At 34.5% G+C, this 16495-nt stretch overlaps 1 protein-coding gene across 6 annotated transcripts in view; it reads left to right on the top strand.

Moving 5' to 3' along the window:
• Positions 1 to 1469: 1469 nt before the first annotated feature.
• LOC136041010 (serine proteinase stubble-like) overlaps positions 1470 to 16495 on the top strand; it is a 29696-nt gene continuing 14670 nt past the window's right edge. For 2 of the 6 annotated variants that reach the window (XR_010620941.1, XM_065725509.1), the window contains exon 1: positions 1509 to 1847. The gene's annotated coding sequence lies outside the window, so the exon portion shown is untranslated. Of the gene's footprint in view, positions 1848 to 16495 lie in introns of all 6 variants that reach the window. The other 4 variants (XM_065725511.1, XM_065725512.1, XM_065725513.1 and 1 more) reach the window with 4 other exon arrangements.

The following is a 16495-nucleotide window of genomic DNA, read 5'->3' as shown; positions in this document are numbered from 1 at the left end:
TTGCAAACATAAAAGGTCTCTCGTTAAAACCGCAATAGCAATGTCATATACATACATGAATTATTTTGTCCCTAGGTTATTATCTAGACTTATCTCATGACAACACATTAAGAAAAGCAAAAGGTTTAGGATAGCATCTTGAGGGAGTCAAACTTCATAAACTATTCTCTTAAAATCTGACCAAAGACCTCCTAAAGATGATATAACTTCTCTTAATATTAAAATAAGTGGATCCAATTTAGCAATATATCTGATAAACCTAGAACTGACAGCTTGTCAACTAGTTGTCCTATATTTACTCGATCAACTGCTTATCGGTTTTTAAAACTTTCTTTTATCAGATACTCCAGTCTAACCAAGTCATCTATAGTGCTCTTTCAAGGAAAAGAGGACAAGCGGTTCAATCCAGATATGATCTGATAAAGAGGTTAGATGGTCATCTCAATTAATTTTGTAACACATGAGGTAAGGAATATGGAATATATATTTGTATGAGACAAGGAATGAAGAAGATTCTAATGAATCTTATTCATTGGAAAAAAAAAATCATCTAATGAAGAAGATTGTTTTTTTTTCTACGTTCGGTTGTAGAATCACTGTTGCTTGTTTCCTCTCAGGTGAAATTTATCACTCTGTGAAAGATCTGTTGAATAGCTCAATATACCAAAAGTCTATACGTACGGTATGATAAGCGTGTCAAGTTAGGAAAATGAAATACCTCCGAGTAACTCCCTAAACTGTGGTACACTGATTGAGGAAGATCAGGGTATCGATCTTCCATCAATTCAGCATTTCAAAAATTATTAGGTTATTTAAGACTGGGATTAATATTACAGGAAAAATTAACTCTATCTATAACTTTTCATCAAATAAAATTCTACAAACAGTTTATTCTCAATAATGTCTTTTTTCATCATTGACATTAATTTGAAAATCGTACCTGGTTATGCTGTATTATGTAAAATATTTTTCAATTATAATTTTTACAATATAATTTAAAAACCTCCGACTAAAAATGGATTTTTTCGATATATTGCTTTAAACTTGGGACATTTGACATGTTTCCAAATGCCTGTTTTTCAAAAAGCAAATGCGAATGGGAGAAAATTGATGATTCCTTTTCTATTTAAAAACATAAAACGATGTCAGAGTAGCTTGAAATGTCTCAAAATTGAACTATCTAGTCGATAGTTCAATGAAGACATCTGGCAAGTTTTTATTATCAAATTGTAAATTCCGTTTGGACCAGCATTTTATGCACCAGAATTTTAAAATTTTAGAGGAGCTTTGAAATTGTTCCTTAGCCTTTTGAATGGTAAATGGGAACTGTATTATTTGTATGAGTGAGCTCGATAATGGATTTCCTTCATTTTTGCGGATTTCTTCTCTGTCTCATGTAAAATTTCCACCCTTCTTTTCAAATATTCAACTTACGGTGAAGAAGTTTCTATAATACTTCAAAAAACAGATGTCGCTATAAGAGAATTGAAGTTTTAAAATCAGGGAATGTGACAAGATGAATTTTTGTAAAGAATTGTAAGAGAACAAGCTGAATTCAGAAAAACCTCGGTCAGCAATGAGAAAAAGTATAATATTTAGCTTCAAGGCAAAATGACAACCATGGGTAGCTGGAGCCCAATTAAGTTTTAGAGTTTATCACTCATCTTCAACAAAGCAGTGGGACTAATATCTGCTCTGTATAACCTCTTGAGCTTTGCAATTTATCATGTTCTAGGTGGTCTTGCTTTAAAAACAAATATGGAGAAATTTTGGGATAAGCACTGCTTGTCTTGATAGTCCAGATACTAAAGGTACATTGGGTCCAAATGGGTTTACAACAGTTAAAGGTAAGGAATTAAATAATAGCTTAAACTAGAAATAACAGTAAATTTGCAGAATAGTAGCTCTCCAAAAGAATACATGCAAGACCAGAAATAAAGACAGTTTTAGTAACTGTTGGAAGTACTGTCTATTGTCTTTGAAGAGAAGTTTTAGAAAATTCAATCATCAAAATTTTCTTCTGTTTACAAGTCTCTTGTTTTCCCAGTTCTCACTTCTTGAATATAACACTTCTATCTGGTTTCTGTCCAATATAATGGATGAGTTTTGCATAGAAAAGGTACAAAGGAGGGCATCCTTCTGACAAAAAGGTACAAAGGATTCCTTACCATATTCCCTACAAGGAGTGACTCTCAGGCTTGGTATTCCATCATTACATTTCAGATGGCATCAGAGTGATCTTATTAATGTATTCTCTATTATTAAAGGCATAGATGACCTAGATTTTGATTCATTTCTCAAATACAGTCACTATCACATAACACACCAACACCATTATAAACTGTACCCCCAAAATCAAATTAAGAAGATAGGACAATGTTCATTTTCTTGTAAGGTCATTTCACCTTGGAATAGTTAACCTATTAAAGTTATGGATGCTGGGAATGTATAGATACTTAAATGTTCTTTAGTGGAGACATCTTTCTAATTGGGAGTTTTTTTTTAGAGAAAAAAAAAAGTTTTTTCTCCCTAATATATCTTCTTCTAATATTCATAAGTGTTGCTAATTAGCTTATTTCTTATTTTGTGTCTATGGTAACAAGTATTATTGCTTACCTTTTGATGTATTAATAAATGAATAAAATTAAAAATGATGCAATTCTTACTTTGTGATACACAGCAAGTATTAGTTAATTGTACTTCCTTATTCTTCCTATTTTTGTCCATGTTTCTGAATCAGTTTTCATTAAAAAAAATCCATTCCAGTCTTCTGAATTGAATTAATCAAATTGTGCTGTTTTTGTAGTATTTTTGAAATGTGTTATTTGACATTTAATTTGGCCATTAAAAGAAAATGGCATCAGCAAGAGTTGCCAATATAGGCTAAAAAAGGAAACAGTTACCTTAATTTGATCCTTTTTTTCTTTTAGTTTCACTTTTACTATTTTTCTTTGTATATTGGCAACTGTTGGTGATACTGTTATAGTCAAAACACAAACCATTCTATTGCTGGTTTGAATTTTGCAGAATGCCTCTCAAGAATAAACCTTTTCATTTATTCAGCTTCAAATTCTGCAAAGTTTTTTTTTTAAACTAGAATCCTCTATTAAATAAAATTTGGATAGAAAGGTAGTAATATTAGAAAGAGCACATATATATATGAAAGAGCATAAAGTAAAGAGTCTAATGGTGCTTAATTTTGTTTAGCATGTTTCTGTCTGGAGTGGCCAACCACTGAATGTTTGCCATAGAAATAGTTGGTTTTGAGTTGTTTTTATTACTTAGCTGGGTAGATGGTGAGCATGCTGCTTTCTGTACCTTTTTATATCCTTTGGAAAATATACTAATTGCTTCCATTAAAAAAATTATTTTGAGCTCTTGAAGTGACTCCCTTTTTCTTATTAGAAAATAATTTCTGGATATTCTAAAAACTATCTTGTAAAAACTAGAAATACTCACTTGTTACATTCCTAAAGTTTTATTATTTCACTGAAACCCCTTCCCTGATTAATAATTATACAGTCAACTCCATATACTTAAACCATACATTTCTATAACACAATCCTTTTCTTGTTTATTACTTTATGACAAATGATAATCAATCAACTGGTAGGAAGAACTCCACTGTTCTAAAAATAGTACGAATATTTGGTATATGCTGTAGGCTACAGAGGCATCACTAGCCTTTCGCCTTTGGGGGTTGGGGACGCCTGAGATGTGCTGATGAATCTTAGGCAAGTGCCAACAAAAAAAAATTCTTCAGATGTTGGTACCCTTTGTTGAAATTTAAACTCGAAAAAACATGTCATATTATAGATGAGACACATCATCAAACCCATACAAATGAATCAGCTAAACTTTAAGCCAGTGCTGCTTTACAACTTTCCACTTGTCTATAAGAGAGTTGAGGTTGATCTTGGTCAGCATTTTTTTTTCTAACATCATAAGCATCAGATGGTGAAGTCTTTCAACTCTCATTGTTGTCCTCAATCTGTTCTTCACAATCTTCATTTTATTGAATATTTGCTCATTTTTGGCTGATGTTACTGGAATTGTTTTTGGAAATGTGAATGCTCTGTACACTAAGGGCAATCCTCTTCTATTTGTCTTTGCTAGAGAGGATAGCTGGGCAAACTCAACTACGCTTCTAGAAACTCTGTCGTTTTCACACTTTCAAACTTCAACAAGAATTTTCATTTCAGACTGGAATGCTTGGACAGGCATTTCTGCTATTGGGAATGCAGCACTGAAAGCTTGACAATGCAAAGGTTCAAGGTTCACAAGGCAATCAAAGAGAGGAAATACCAGCTCCTTTGTTTCTTTGAATGCTCGGGACAATTCTTCACCTATGACTGTTAAAATTTTCTTAAGCTCAGTAGTATAAAATATGGCAAGTGACATCTACAACACTTCACTTGTCTTATCACCATTGGTGTATCTTCGAGGAACCTGCTGCTGATGATGATATTGTCTATGTTCTCCCTTCCCTTCAACCAAAAGTAGAATTCCTTGTCAGTTATGGGACAATCATCGTCCCCTTCTCTTCAAATTAATTTCTTGGCCATACTGAGAGATTCCATTACTTGACCAGCAAGTTTGCTCTCGTTGCTCATGGATTGTGTGATGACAGTCACCTTGGCTTTCATCAAGTTGCATGCACTGACAATATCCAGCTCTACTGATTGAAGTTCACAAATCCGGATATTTCTTCAAGAAAGTAATGCCCTCATGAACATCAGCTGTGCTATGAATTTGAGTCTAGTAATGCCACTAAGAAGCCCATTGGACTTTGACTTTTTGTCTGTATCAAGGGTCTCTGAATTTGCCATTTCTCTCAGCAGTCCAACAACTTCTGGCAGAAGACTCCAAAGCACATTAAGCAACTCTGATCTTGCAGACTATCTTGTTTCTGACATTCCCTTTAGATGAAGCTTACCTTCAACTTCCTCTACAGCTTTGCAGTACAGACTGAAGTTCAGGGATTTCCTGTTGAAAAAGTTATAGGTTTGCTGTAAGATACCAAACATGTTACAGGTCAAGGAGCTTAATTTACAGCAATGCTCCACTATAATATTCCCTATTTGGGGAAGGCACCTGAGGCATGGAACATTTGTTCCATGATTCTTAGAAATGTGAGCCTATGCTTCCTCAAAATGGACATGCATGTTGCTGGCAAAATCATAGCATTGAAATACTAGTTTGTCTTCATTGATACCAAGTTTCCTCATAACTTACAGAATCTTCGGCTGCATCAGTTACATCCCCAATGCTGTATTTCTGACATTCCAAATTGCTGCAATTTGTGGTCAGCCGTTTTTTTCATTTAAAGATGACTACCAGGATTCCCCTGACATTAATTATGTGTTTGTTGGTGCTAATACTACGGCGCTATGTATGTATTATTACATGCTCTCCCAATGAAAGTTGACAGAATTAGCTTCATTCTGTTTTTGCTAGTGGTGATCTCTTCCAACAGACCTGTAAACTTTCGAGCATTATCTAACAAAAGTTGACAAACTTTTGTTTCTTATATGCTTTAAAGAATTTGCTTTAATCTATGTTTATTGAAGCTCTGTGCCGACAGACAAATAAACTGTCGAGCACTGCCCAACGAAAGCTTACAATTTTAGCTTTTTTATGTGTTTGTTGGTGCTCTGTGCTGACGGACTAGTAAATTTTCGAGCATTTTCCAACGAAAGTTGACCGAAAATTGGTTTATTATGTGCCTGTTGGCGCCACGCGCCGATAGTCTAATGAACTTTCGTTGGGCTTCGCCCAACAAAAGTGTATTCTTAAGACCTTTAGGGTGGAGTCCCCCCATAGTGACGCCCCTGATAGGCTGTATGGATTCATCTAAGGAGACTTATGGCTAAGCCAAGTAATGTAACTTTAGTAATGATATAAGTAAGTATTCATAATTGTATTAATGTAGTTTTCAGATTTTCTAGTGATTATTTACTGTTGTCTCATTGTAGTGACACAGTATATTATGTCTCTTTAAGAGCTCAAAATAAAATTTGTAGTGGAAACAATTAGTATATTTTAAGAGCATCAAAAGATGCATTAAGTAATGTGTTGACATTCCACTTGGCTAAGAAATGGAAAAACCTCCTAATTTACCCTATATATTAAAACAGGTATATTTTGGTTGGCTATAGATAGAAATCAAATTTAAAAAGAAATGTAGTATTTGGAGCAACATACTAACAAAATGATTGCACCATTTCACTCCCCAATGGATACTTTCCAAATGAATATTTGCTAATTGGATAATACCCCCCCCCCTGATGGTCTCATATATATCTGTAAATTATGTACAAAGCTAAAAAAGATAAGTTGCTGAAATCAGGTTTTCATTTTTACTTCCATTCTCAACCATTATTTTAAATGACCTATTTAAAGAGAAGAAAAACAGCAGAGACATGTATTACCAAAGGGAGGAGGGGGGGGGGTTCAATATTTACAATTTTCCATCTGAAAGATAGATATGCCATTCACTGTGGCTTTTTTATGTTCTTTTCAAGTGTTGTAGAATGTGGTTAATTTGGTCCTGTGAAATAAGGTTGGTCCAAAATAATGAAAAAGATTTATGAGTCTCATAGTTTTGCCTAGGCTTACATTAAGTTTTGTTTTTTTGCTTATGCAATTGTTGGGAAGAATGTATAAACTAGGTGACATTATAAGATTGGCTTGTTTGTTAAAAATAAAATTGAAAATTTCAATTTTTCAATTTTTTATACCACCAACCAAGTTTACTTCATAGTTACACTTGTAGAAAAGCCTTTTTTTTTTAATAAGCTGTTTGCTATGGACCTTAGCCAGAAGCACTAAGAAAATTTGGAAAACAACCAAGATTAGGCCTCTGATGATAAACAGCCTAAAAACTATCACTTTTTACAAGTAAGGTGAAATAAAATTGGTCCACAGATGGTTCTGTACCAATCCACTTAGAGGCCTTTCTTTTGAGGTGAATAAGTTCTAAGATGCCAAGAAATATAAGTAGGTAGGTGGCAGCAGGACTTATGTCAACTATACACCACAAATTCTTGAGAATGCTCTGAGAGTGATTAAGAATGGAAAAATAACCCAAAGAGCTGCTGCTGAGAAGTATGGAATCCCCAGAAGTACCTTCATAAACAAACTGGTAAAACACCATCCAAAAGATGTTGGTATGCCTTCTGTGCTAAACAGGGAAGAAGAAAAATAACTGGTACAACCTTCAGCTTTTAGTGAAACGTTATTTAGATAAATTTGGCAGAATTGTCAAAAAGTTTCATGGAAATCTACCAGGAAGAGAATCGACTAGAAGCTTCTTGAAAAGACATACAGTTTTAAGTGAAAGATTTGCTAGTAACACCAAAAGAAAAAGAGAAGATATAGGGCCTTGCACCATTACTGAGTATTTCAACTATCTGAAGGAAGAGCTTGAGGATGTTGACCCTGACAGTGTCTTTAATTTTGGCAAGACAAACCTTACCGATAATCAAGGATCCAGACCGCTTTCACAAAAGTGGAAGCAAGTATCCAGAGAGAGTCATCACTACTTCAAAAATGTCAATTTCATTCTGCATTTGCACTTTACTTATAAAAATTTGATATATCATTTGGAAAAATATCACAAAAAATTTGACAAAAATATCATCAAACAAAAATATCTTTTTTCTCATATCACTCAGCAGAAAAGCTAAAAAACGGAAACTAAGCAACAAAAAATTTAAGCATTTTTTTCTCTACTGAATAAGATTTTTTAAAATATTTATCTTCAGAACGAGATTAGCGAAATAAATTCTCTATATTAATTCTTCTGTATTTGAAAAATATAAGAGTATTCCACATATGATAGGGAATAAATCACTTCACAAGATTAATGCATTTACCTTATTCACAATCCATTAAACAGAAAAACTAAACAAACAACTTTTTTCTACTCAATAAGATATTTCTTAAGATTTTTTCGGAATGAACTTAGCGAAACTGATCCCTTTATACAGTTTGGCAACATGCTCCACACCTCTACACCAACAAGTCGTAATGACAGTACATCTCAATGGCTTGGTGCATTTCTGATATGAGTAAATTATTTTCAGATGAGGTTCCTAACTGTTCCTAAGATATTGGTGTTACACTCTTTTGACAACCTGCGTACAAGGGGGGTGTTCTGATTCAGTTTATTCCCCCCCCTCAAAATGTCTATAATATTTCACCTTCTTGCCCTTAGGCATTGTTGTATAGTAGTCACAGTAGTAGTATTGATATTACTAGTAATAGTATTGAATAGCGGTAGTACCACAAGCAGAAGTAGTATTAACCTATTGCCTTTTGGTCAGTTGAACATCCATCTCATCAAGTCCTGGAAGTTTCAACTTAATACAACTAGCCATTGCTATGACATTGCTTAATGTCCTTTTGATAACCTGTTTGTTTATATGCTAATCGAAATTTTCATCTCATTGCTCTTAGCCCTACAAGTAGTTGCAATAGAAGTAGTTGTAGTAGTAGTAGTAGTAGTAGTAGTAGTAGTAGTAGTAGTAGTAGTAGTAGTAGTAGTAGTAATTGTAGCAATAACAGTGGTATTAGCTGTAGTGTGTACATATTGCCTTTTGGTGACATGATCTTCCCCTTTAAGTATTCCCTGAAAGTTTCAACTTAATACCCAAATCAGCTTTTGAGATATGCTATTTTGACAATTTGCATGCACATACGGTTTTTTGATTTAGTTAAAATTTTCCCTTAATACTGCAAATGGAATAGTGTGGTTTTAGTAGTGGTGTTAGTTGTAGTAATCTTGATAGCATGCAAATATTGCCTTTTCTTCATCTCCCTTATCGTTTCCTGAATTTCCCAAATTAATATACTCAGTTATTCCTGTGTTATACTCTTTTAATAATCTGTATGCACATAACGTGTTTTAATTTAGTTAAACACTCCCCTCAACATTCCACGAAAGACTCACATGAATACTCTTTGTCTTCTTGGAAAGTAACGTTCAAACATACATACTTTAACTAAATAACACATACTATGTGTAAACAATGAACAAATTGCTTAACTTACAGCCCTTGTCCTGAGGACTGTAGGGAGGTTTACATTCCCAATGCTGGACCTTTCAACAATATTGAACAGAATAGGTCTCTTAGAATTTTGATCTGATATGTTTTGTGGAATGATTGGCTGGAGGGGGGGGGGCTGACTTATCTCCATTCACTTTTGATAGTTTATTCCTAATTATGTTTAAAACCTTTTAACTTTAATAAATAAAAGACTAATTAAAACTTTAAGCAACAAATATCACTATATGTATAATAAACTGACAATCCATAGCCATTTTTTTTTCCACTAAAGTGCAAATTATGTGCTGGTCTTGAGAAGGTATGGGGGTTGTCAAAGACATAATTTCCAGACCTTTAAACTATGCTGAATAAAATGGCTATCTCAAAATTTTGATTGGATGTGTTTGGGGAAATGGTGGGCTTGGGAGGCAACTCCAAAAATTATTTTGGAGTTGCTGTCACAATAAAAACGCAATCTCTGATGTTTGTGTGAGTTACTGCATCATAATAACCTATCTCAAGAAGATTGAACTTATCAAAGGTTTGGGATAAATCCAACACCCCCAGGTAAATCCTATGCATGCAGATATAAAAATTATTTCACATTAAGACATGATAGAGGACCCCTCTATAAACTGAATACCAAACAAACCCAAAACTCTCGGTAATAGTTTGTATGTGCCATAGCAGAATGTCTTTTTTTGCTTACCACGGGGTAAGTTTAACAGTATCGGTTTTACCTCGCACATAGAAGGCTATGAGAACGGAATTTTTGTTCACATTCTCTACTAGACCAAATTTCAAATAATGGCAAAAAATTGTAATTTCAATTAGTATTGTTGAATTTTTTTAATCGTAGAAAAAGTAATTTTTATTGAAAAAAAATAACTACAATTAGTATCAGAGGGCGTTGAGAAACCAAACTTTTGGTCATTTGCAGGCACTAGGGTGCTTCTTGTACAAGCTGGTGACGTGTTGAATTTTGAATGACGGCAGAGTGAACGGACCAGCTCTAGAAATATTCAATGGTCTGGCAAAGACATAGTCTTCTTTGACTTCGTCATTGTCTTTTTTTTAAGTAATATGAACAGTCAGCTAGACTCAGAGAGCAAAGATATTTTATACTAACAAGATTTTCGTTGGTAAAATCAAAGACTCTTAGGATATACCAGCCTTGTCAATCATGTTTGGTATCTTATACTACAGCATAGTATTTATTTAGCTGTATGTTCCTATTTTCTTCCTCTTATTCATGTCACTGCCAATAGTATAACATATTTCTATTTCGTCAGGTAAGGATCCTAATGAGACATTTGTGTCAGATTCTTCACTGGAAAGATAATTTTTCTTTATCAGTTTTGGTCTGAGCGCGTTCTTTATTATGGCCCTTGGATATACCAAGTGACATATAGCGATCGAAAATTCCGTCGGTCTGTTGGTCGGTATGTCTGTCCGTCCTGGTTTTGCTAGTTTAGGCACTTCCAAATAAGCTTAGACAATGAAATTTGGCAGGCATATCAGGGACCAGACCAGATTAAATTCGAAATAGTTGTTTTTCCCGATTCTATCATCTGGGGAGTGGGGGGACATTTAATTTAGAAAAATTAGAAAAAAATGAGGCATTTTTAACTTACGAACGGCTGATCAGATCTTAATGAAATTTGACTTTTAGAAACATATCGTTTCTCAGAGCTCTTGCTTCAAATCCCGACCGGATGACATTGGGGGGGGGGGTAGGAGGGGGAAACCTAAAATCTTGGAAAACGCTTAGAGTGGATGGATCGGGATGAAACTTGGTGGGAAAAGAAGCGCAAGGGAGTTGGGGGTGTGTGGGTTAGTTCTAGGAAATTAAAAAAATGAGGTATTTTTAACATACGAAGGAGTGATTGGATCTTGATGAAATTTCATATTTAGAAGGAACTCATATTTCTTATTTTAAATCCCGACCGGATCCAGTGTTGTTGGGGGGAGTTGAGAGTGGGGGGAAATCTTGGAAAAAGCTTAGATTAGAAAGATCAGGATGAAATTTGATGGGAAGAATAAGCACAAGTCCAAGATACGTGACTGAAATAACTAGACCGGATCCGCGCTCTTTTGAGAGTTGGGGGGGGGGGCAATTCGGAAAATTAGAAAAATGAGTTATTTGTAACTTATGAACGAGTGATCAGATCTTAATGAAATTTGATATTTAGAAGGATTTTGTGCTTCAGCGCAATTATAAATTCCGACCAGATTCGGTGACAGTGGGAGGAGTTGGAAACCGGAAACCTGGAAAATTTGAAATTGAGGTATCTTTATCTTACAAATGGGTGATCGGATCTTAATGAAAATTGATATATAGAAAAACCTTATGTCTCAGATGCTCCATTTTCTATTCGAATCGGATCTGGGGACATAGGGAGCTGGCAGGAGAAAAGAGAAATCTTGGAAACCAGAAATCTTGGAAAGCGCTTAGAGTGGAGAGATCGGGATGAAACCTAGTGGGAAGAATAAGCACAAGTTCTAGATTGGCAGAATTGGAACGGATCCTCTTTGTTTGGGGGAGCTGGGGGGATTTTCAGTGCTTTGGCGAGTTCGTTGCTTCTGGACGTGCTAGGACGATCAAAATTGGTAGGCCTGTCAGGGATCTGCACAAATTTTTTGATAAAGTCGTTTTCCCCGATTCGACCATCTGGGAGGGGGGGGCTGAATAGTGACAACCACAGTGAAAACTGCAACTGATCAAATTATCATTTCAATTTTGATCATCCGAAAAAAAAAATCATGATTTTCCTGTCATTTAGATACTTTCACCACAATTCACAGATGTTTTGAACTTTTATCAAACGTATATGCATCAGGTGAGAAGTTGCCACCACTGGTAGGCTTCTCGGTAAAAGTATTTGGAATCAGGGCTGCCAGTTGAAGGTCGTCCAGATGCATGATAAATAGCTACTAAGAAAGGATGGATGACTGCAGACCTCTTCTATAATTGGCTTAGAAATTTTATCTGGCTTTGAGATGGTTTGGGGATGTTATCCTGCCTCAATTCAAGAAAAAGGCACTTATTATTCTTGACAGCAATGACTTCCATTTATCCTTGGATCTCGTGAAACTTGCTTCAGAACAGAACGTTACCATCCTCAAGTTGCCAGTCAATGTATCCCATGTTCTGCGGCCCTTTTACAAGGTTATTTACAAACGGATGAAATCATCCTTGAGCACAAGCTCATGAACAGGTAACAGACCCACTCAGTTGATCTGGGAGACTTACCTCACTCCTTCATTGATTCAAAAACCATTTCAAGCACACTCTGTGCGTGCACTTTGTCAGAAAGGTGTATCAGCAATACCCCAGGAACGGTACAGGGTATTGAGTTGAAAGATTTAGGGCATGTTAAGGTGGATGTTGAACTAGGCAAAATACAAAGTTTGCATACTACTACTATTACAACTGGTACTACTATTATTACGACTGGTACTACTACTATTGCTACCCGAACTACTACTATAACTGCTATTGCTATGACTATCTCTACAGCGACTACTACTACGACAACTACTACAAGTGCTACTAAAACGAACAGGTATTCGGTCAAAACTTCAGGGACTGGTGAAGAGGATAGGGAAATATGCTAAATTGGAACATGCAATGTGGATATAGGCTATTAAAAGGGCGTAACAGCTATATCTAAGAAGCAGCATAGAGTGACAAGTGTAAACTTTCAGTGTTGAAGGGGACATTGAACCAACCAGAAGGTACTATGTACATACTTCTACTACTGCTTCTACTACTTCTAAGGCTAAGGGTATCGAGTTGAAATTTTCAGGAAATATTGAGAAGAATAGCGAATTAAATTATAATATGCTGTTTGTAGGCAGGCTGACAAAAGGCGGATCAGAAGTATCTCGAGAACGGCTTTGAATGTTAGGCTGAAACTGTCAAGGCATGTTGAGGGGTGTATTGTGGTAATAAAAATGTCCTATGTACATGTTGCTACTGCTAGTAGTCGTACTATTACTAGTGCTTTAAGTACCAATATTAGTAAGGGTAATTGTATTAATGTGGAGCTTTCAGGGACTGTTGGGGGGGGGGAATATAGGGCAAAATCAAAACATTATATGCACGCAGGTTATTAACACGACGTATCAGTAATATCGGCTTAAAGTATTAAGTTGAACCTATCAGGGCATGAGGATGGGATGTTTAGCTAAACCAAACAGGCATATTGTGATTAATACCACTAGTGCTATCACTAATACTACTGCTATTACTCCTCGTACTACTTCTGCCACTGGGCCTACCACTATTACTAATGCTAAGGGCATTAATGAAAATTTCAGAGACGTTGAGGGTAGTGTTGAACTAAATCGAAACACTATTTGCATATGGGTTATCAAAGGGGTGTATTAGCAATATCCAAGCAACGACTTAGGGTATTCAACTGAAATTCTCAGGGCCACCAATAATACCACTTTTACTGCTACTTCTACTATCCCTTCTACTGCTGCTATTCCTACTACTATTGAACTAAATCAAAATAGCTTTAGTGAATCAAGGTAGCTTTTGTGAATCAAGGTTGCAAAGATATCCAGGCGGCAATAGGGTTTAGAATAAAGAACAAAGTAGAAACTATCATTGAATGTTTATGTAGCTATAAAACTAAATCCAAAGGCCTCATCTGTATGAATGTTGTCAACAATACGTCCCAGCACTTTGCATCCAAGTTGTGAAAATTGCGTAGGTACAAAGTCTTAGGAAGGGTATTAAATTTTAATTTTCAAGGGAACTTGAGGTGTAAAACTAAATCAAGGTATATTTGCATGTATGTCCAGACTCTCAAAAGGATGTGTTTTATTGAGAATTGTGAAAAATGTTGCTGAAAAATTGTTGAAAAAATTGGGGTGTCAGTCCTATTCATCATAGTTTCTTCTCGTTTTCAGTTTGACTTGGTTATTTATTGCAATTTCTGTTCGTTTTGGGTTTTATTTGTTTAATGGTGGTAATTTGTGATAATTTTATGCTTGGAAAATTATTTGACTTTATTTCTGCTCATTTTAGGTGTAATGTAGCTCTTTACTTTTCTTGGAAAAACTTTTTTCGTAATTTCTTTTAAATGAGTATGTATTAAACATTCAGTTTATTTTTATTTACTTTTTATCAGTCTTCTTGAATATTGTAGTAATTTATTTTTTCGTTTCGTCGATTTTTTGAAAAGTTAAAGCACTCTGTTCAACATGTATCCAGAATGAGTGCATTAAAATGTTTAAAGCAAACTGTGCGTATGAAAGTTGTCAAAAAGGCGTATCTGCACTATCGCAAGAACGGCAGAGTGCATAAAGTTTAAACCTTTTGGACATGTTGAGGAGGAAGTTGAACTAATAAAACGACTATGCAAATCATAATGGCTAATACTTTAATATTTGTGTGGATTAAATTTTAGAAGATTAGATTTTCCATGTTCATTTTTGGATTAAAGCGTATTTTTATGATATATTTTGTTTTAAATTGAAATTTTGTGAACTTTTTGAACTCTTAGAAAAATAAAATAGTTTCACACCTTGTGACAGCGTGGTGGATAAGCGTTGTTCTCATGATCAATGGGTCAGCGGTTCAATCCCTCGTGTCGCAAGGAATTTCTGCCGTTAAAATAAAAATAATTAATTTTTCTTTCGTTTGAGCCACTTTCTATAGTTAATTCTATCCTGGCTGTACAAAATTTCTGTAATGTAAATTAATAAATTAAAAGGGAGGGGAAGGGAGCGTAACCAAACTCTTTTTTGTATTGATTTTGTTTCTTTTATGTATGACTTGAATATTCAATCTAAGTTTCACTTATTTTAACATTTATTCTTTAATTTGTATTAGTTCCTTTTTTATTTTGTTTGCTATGATTGCTCAATTAATTTCTGTTCATTTTGAGTTTCATTTATTCTTAAGTAGTAATTCCTGGTCGTTCTGAATTATAATTATTTTAGGAATTTATTCATGCTTGTCTTAAGCTTAAAATGGTTATTTTATTTTTTTTTAAACTTCCTTTTCAGCAAGTTTTATTTGATTAAGCAGCACCAAAGGCTAATTCTTTTGACGTATCTATTGTTATCAAAATTTCTTCGTGTAGAGATTCGATTACATTCGGGCTGAGTCGCTCCTTACTTACAGTTCTTTACCACGGACTATTTGATAGATAAATAATACAGATTATAATACGAATAATAATACAAATAATACAGATATGTCAAAATACAGATTATAGCTTTATAAAAGAAACACAAATTGCCAAAATAGAAGAAATATTGTGTTTTGCTCTTAAACAAGGCTATGCATTGGTTTAGGAGCATTATTGCCTACGTCGTGACTCGGCCCAACAAGGCTATGCAAAGCTTTTGGTAAAGACATTTTCGAGTTATTTAAAGGATTCTTTATAAAGGAAGCAAATATAAATTTACACATGTTGATTGTGCTTAGTGCCATGAAATAGTGACCCGTGGTGGTAAGTGATAAAAATATTATACTTTACTGAAAACATAAAATAAGATGCTCTTTTAGGAGCAGAAAATTTCAGAATGTGCTTGCATAAAATTGGAAAATAAGTTTTAGTATTGTTTCACTAGCCATGATGTTAGTATGTTTAGTATAAAATTCCATTTTCTTTAAAGCATAACTACGCTAATTTTCTGTTAAAGCACTACTTTTTAGAATTTTATAAATATTTGAAAATATCGCTTTATTTGAGCGAGTTTTGTTCATATATCTTGGATATTCTGTGAAGCAATTATTTTTGTTGGTTTTAAACTCCAACTCATTTTTTATTATTGGTTTTAAACTTCAACTTTTCAATTTCGACGCTCTTTTCTTCACAAATAATTTTTTTATTGATTTTTTTCTTGTTTCAATATACACAATAAACCTCACTAGAGAAAATCTTCTTAACTTGGTCGCTGAAACTAAAGAAGTCAGCATGATTTGTCGTAAAAACAACAAAAAACAATGACATAATATCATCCTTTCGTTATATTCCCTTAGTTTCAATAGAACTCGACAGTGGTATGATGTCATAACAATTTCTATTAGCTTTCCTTTTCCAATTGAATAAGCCCTCTGTTAAGTTTCTACAACCATCCCTCCTATACAAAGTGGTTAGAAGAAAAAAAGAGGAAGAAGAAAAATACATGTGGGCCACATTATTCTTTGCTAAGTGCCTATTAAAATTGTTTTTCCGAAATGCCCCCTATCGAGGGTACTTAATCCCCCTACCGAGGGCACTTCATTAATCAGATTTTCATACGCTTTGTATGAGTGAATTTCAAATTAGTAAATTTGGCATATTTAGGATCAGTATAAACAGTAGATTCTGCTCATGCGTACGTTGTAATAAGACCTTCAGTTTCTATATGCTCTTTTCTTGTGATTTGCTACTTTGAAGAGCTTGATCCAGGGCTATCTTAAATGTGAGGAAGTCAGC

The sequence above is a fragment of the Artemia franciscana genome, chromosome 21, assembly GCF_032884065.1.
Source record: "Artemia franciscana chromosome 21, ASM3288406v1, whole genome shotgun sequence".
Lineage (NCBI taxonomy): Eukaryota > Metazoa > Arthropoda > Branchiopoda > Anostraca > Artemiidae > Artemia > Artemia franciscana.
Note: the sequence above shows the minus strand (reverse complement) of the source record. Positions and strands in the feature narration are given on the sequence as shown.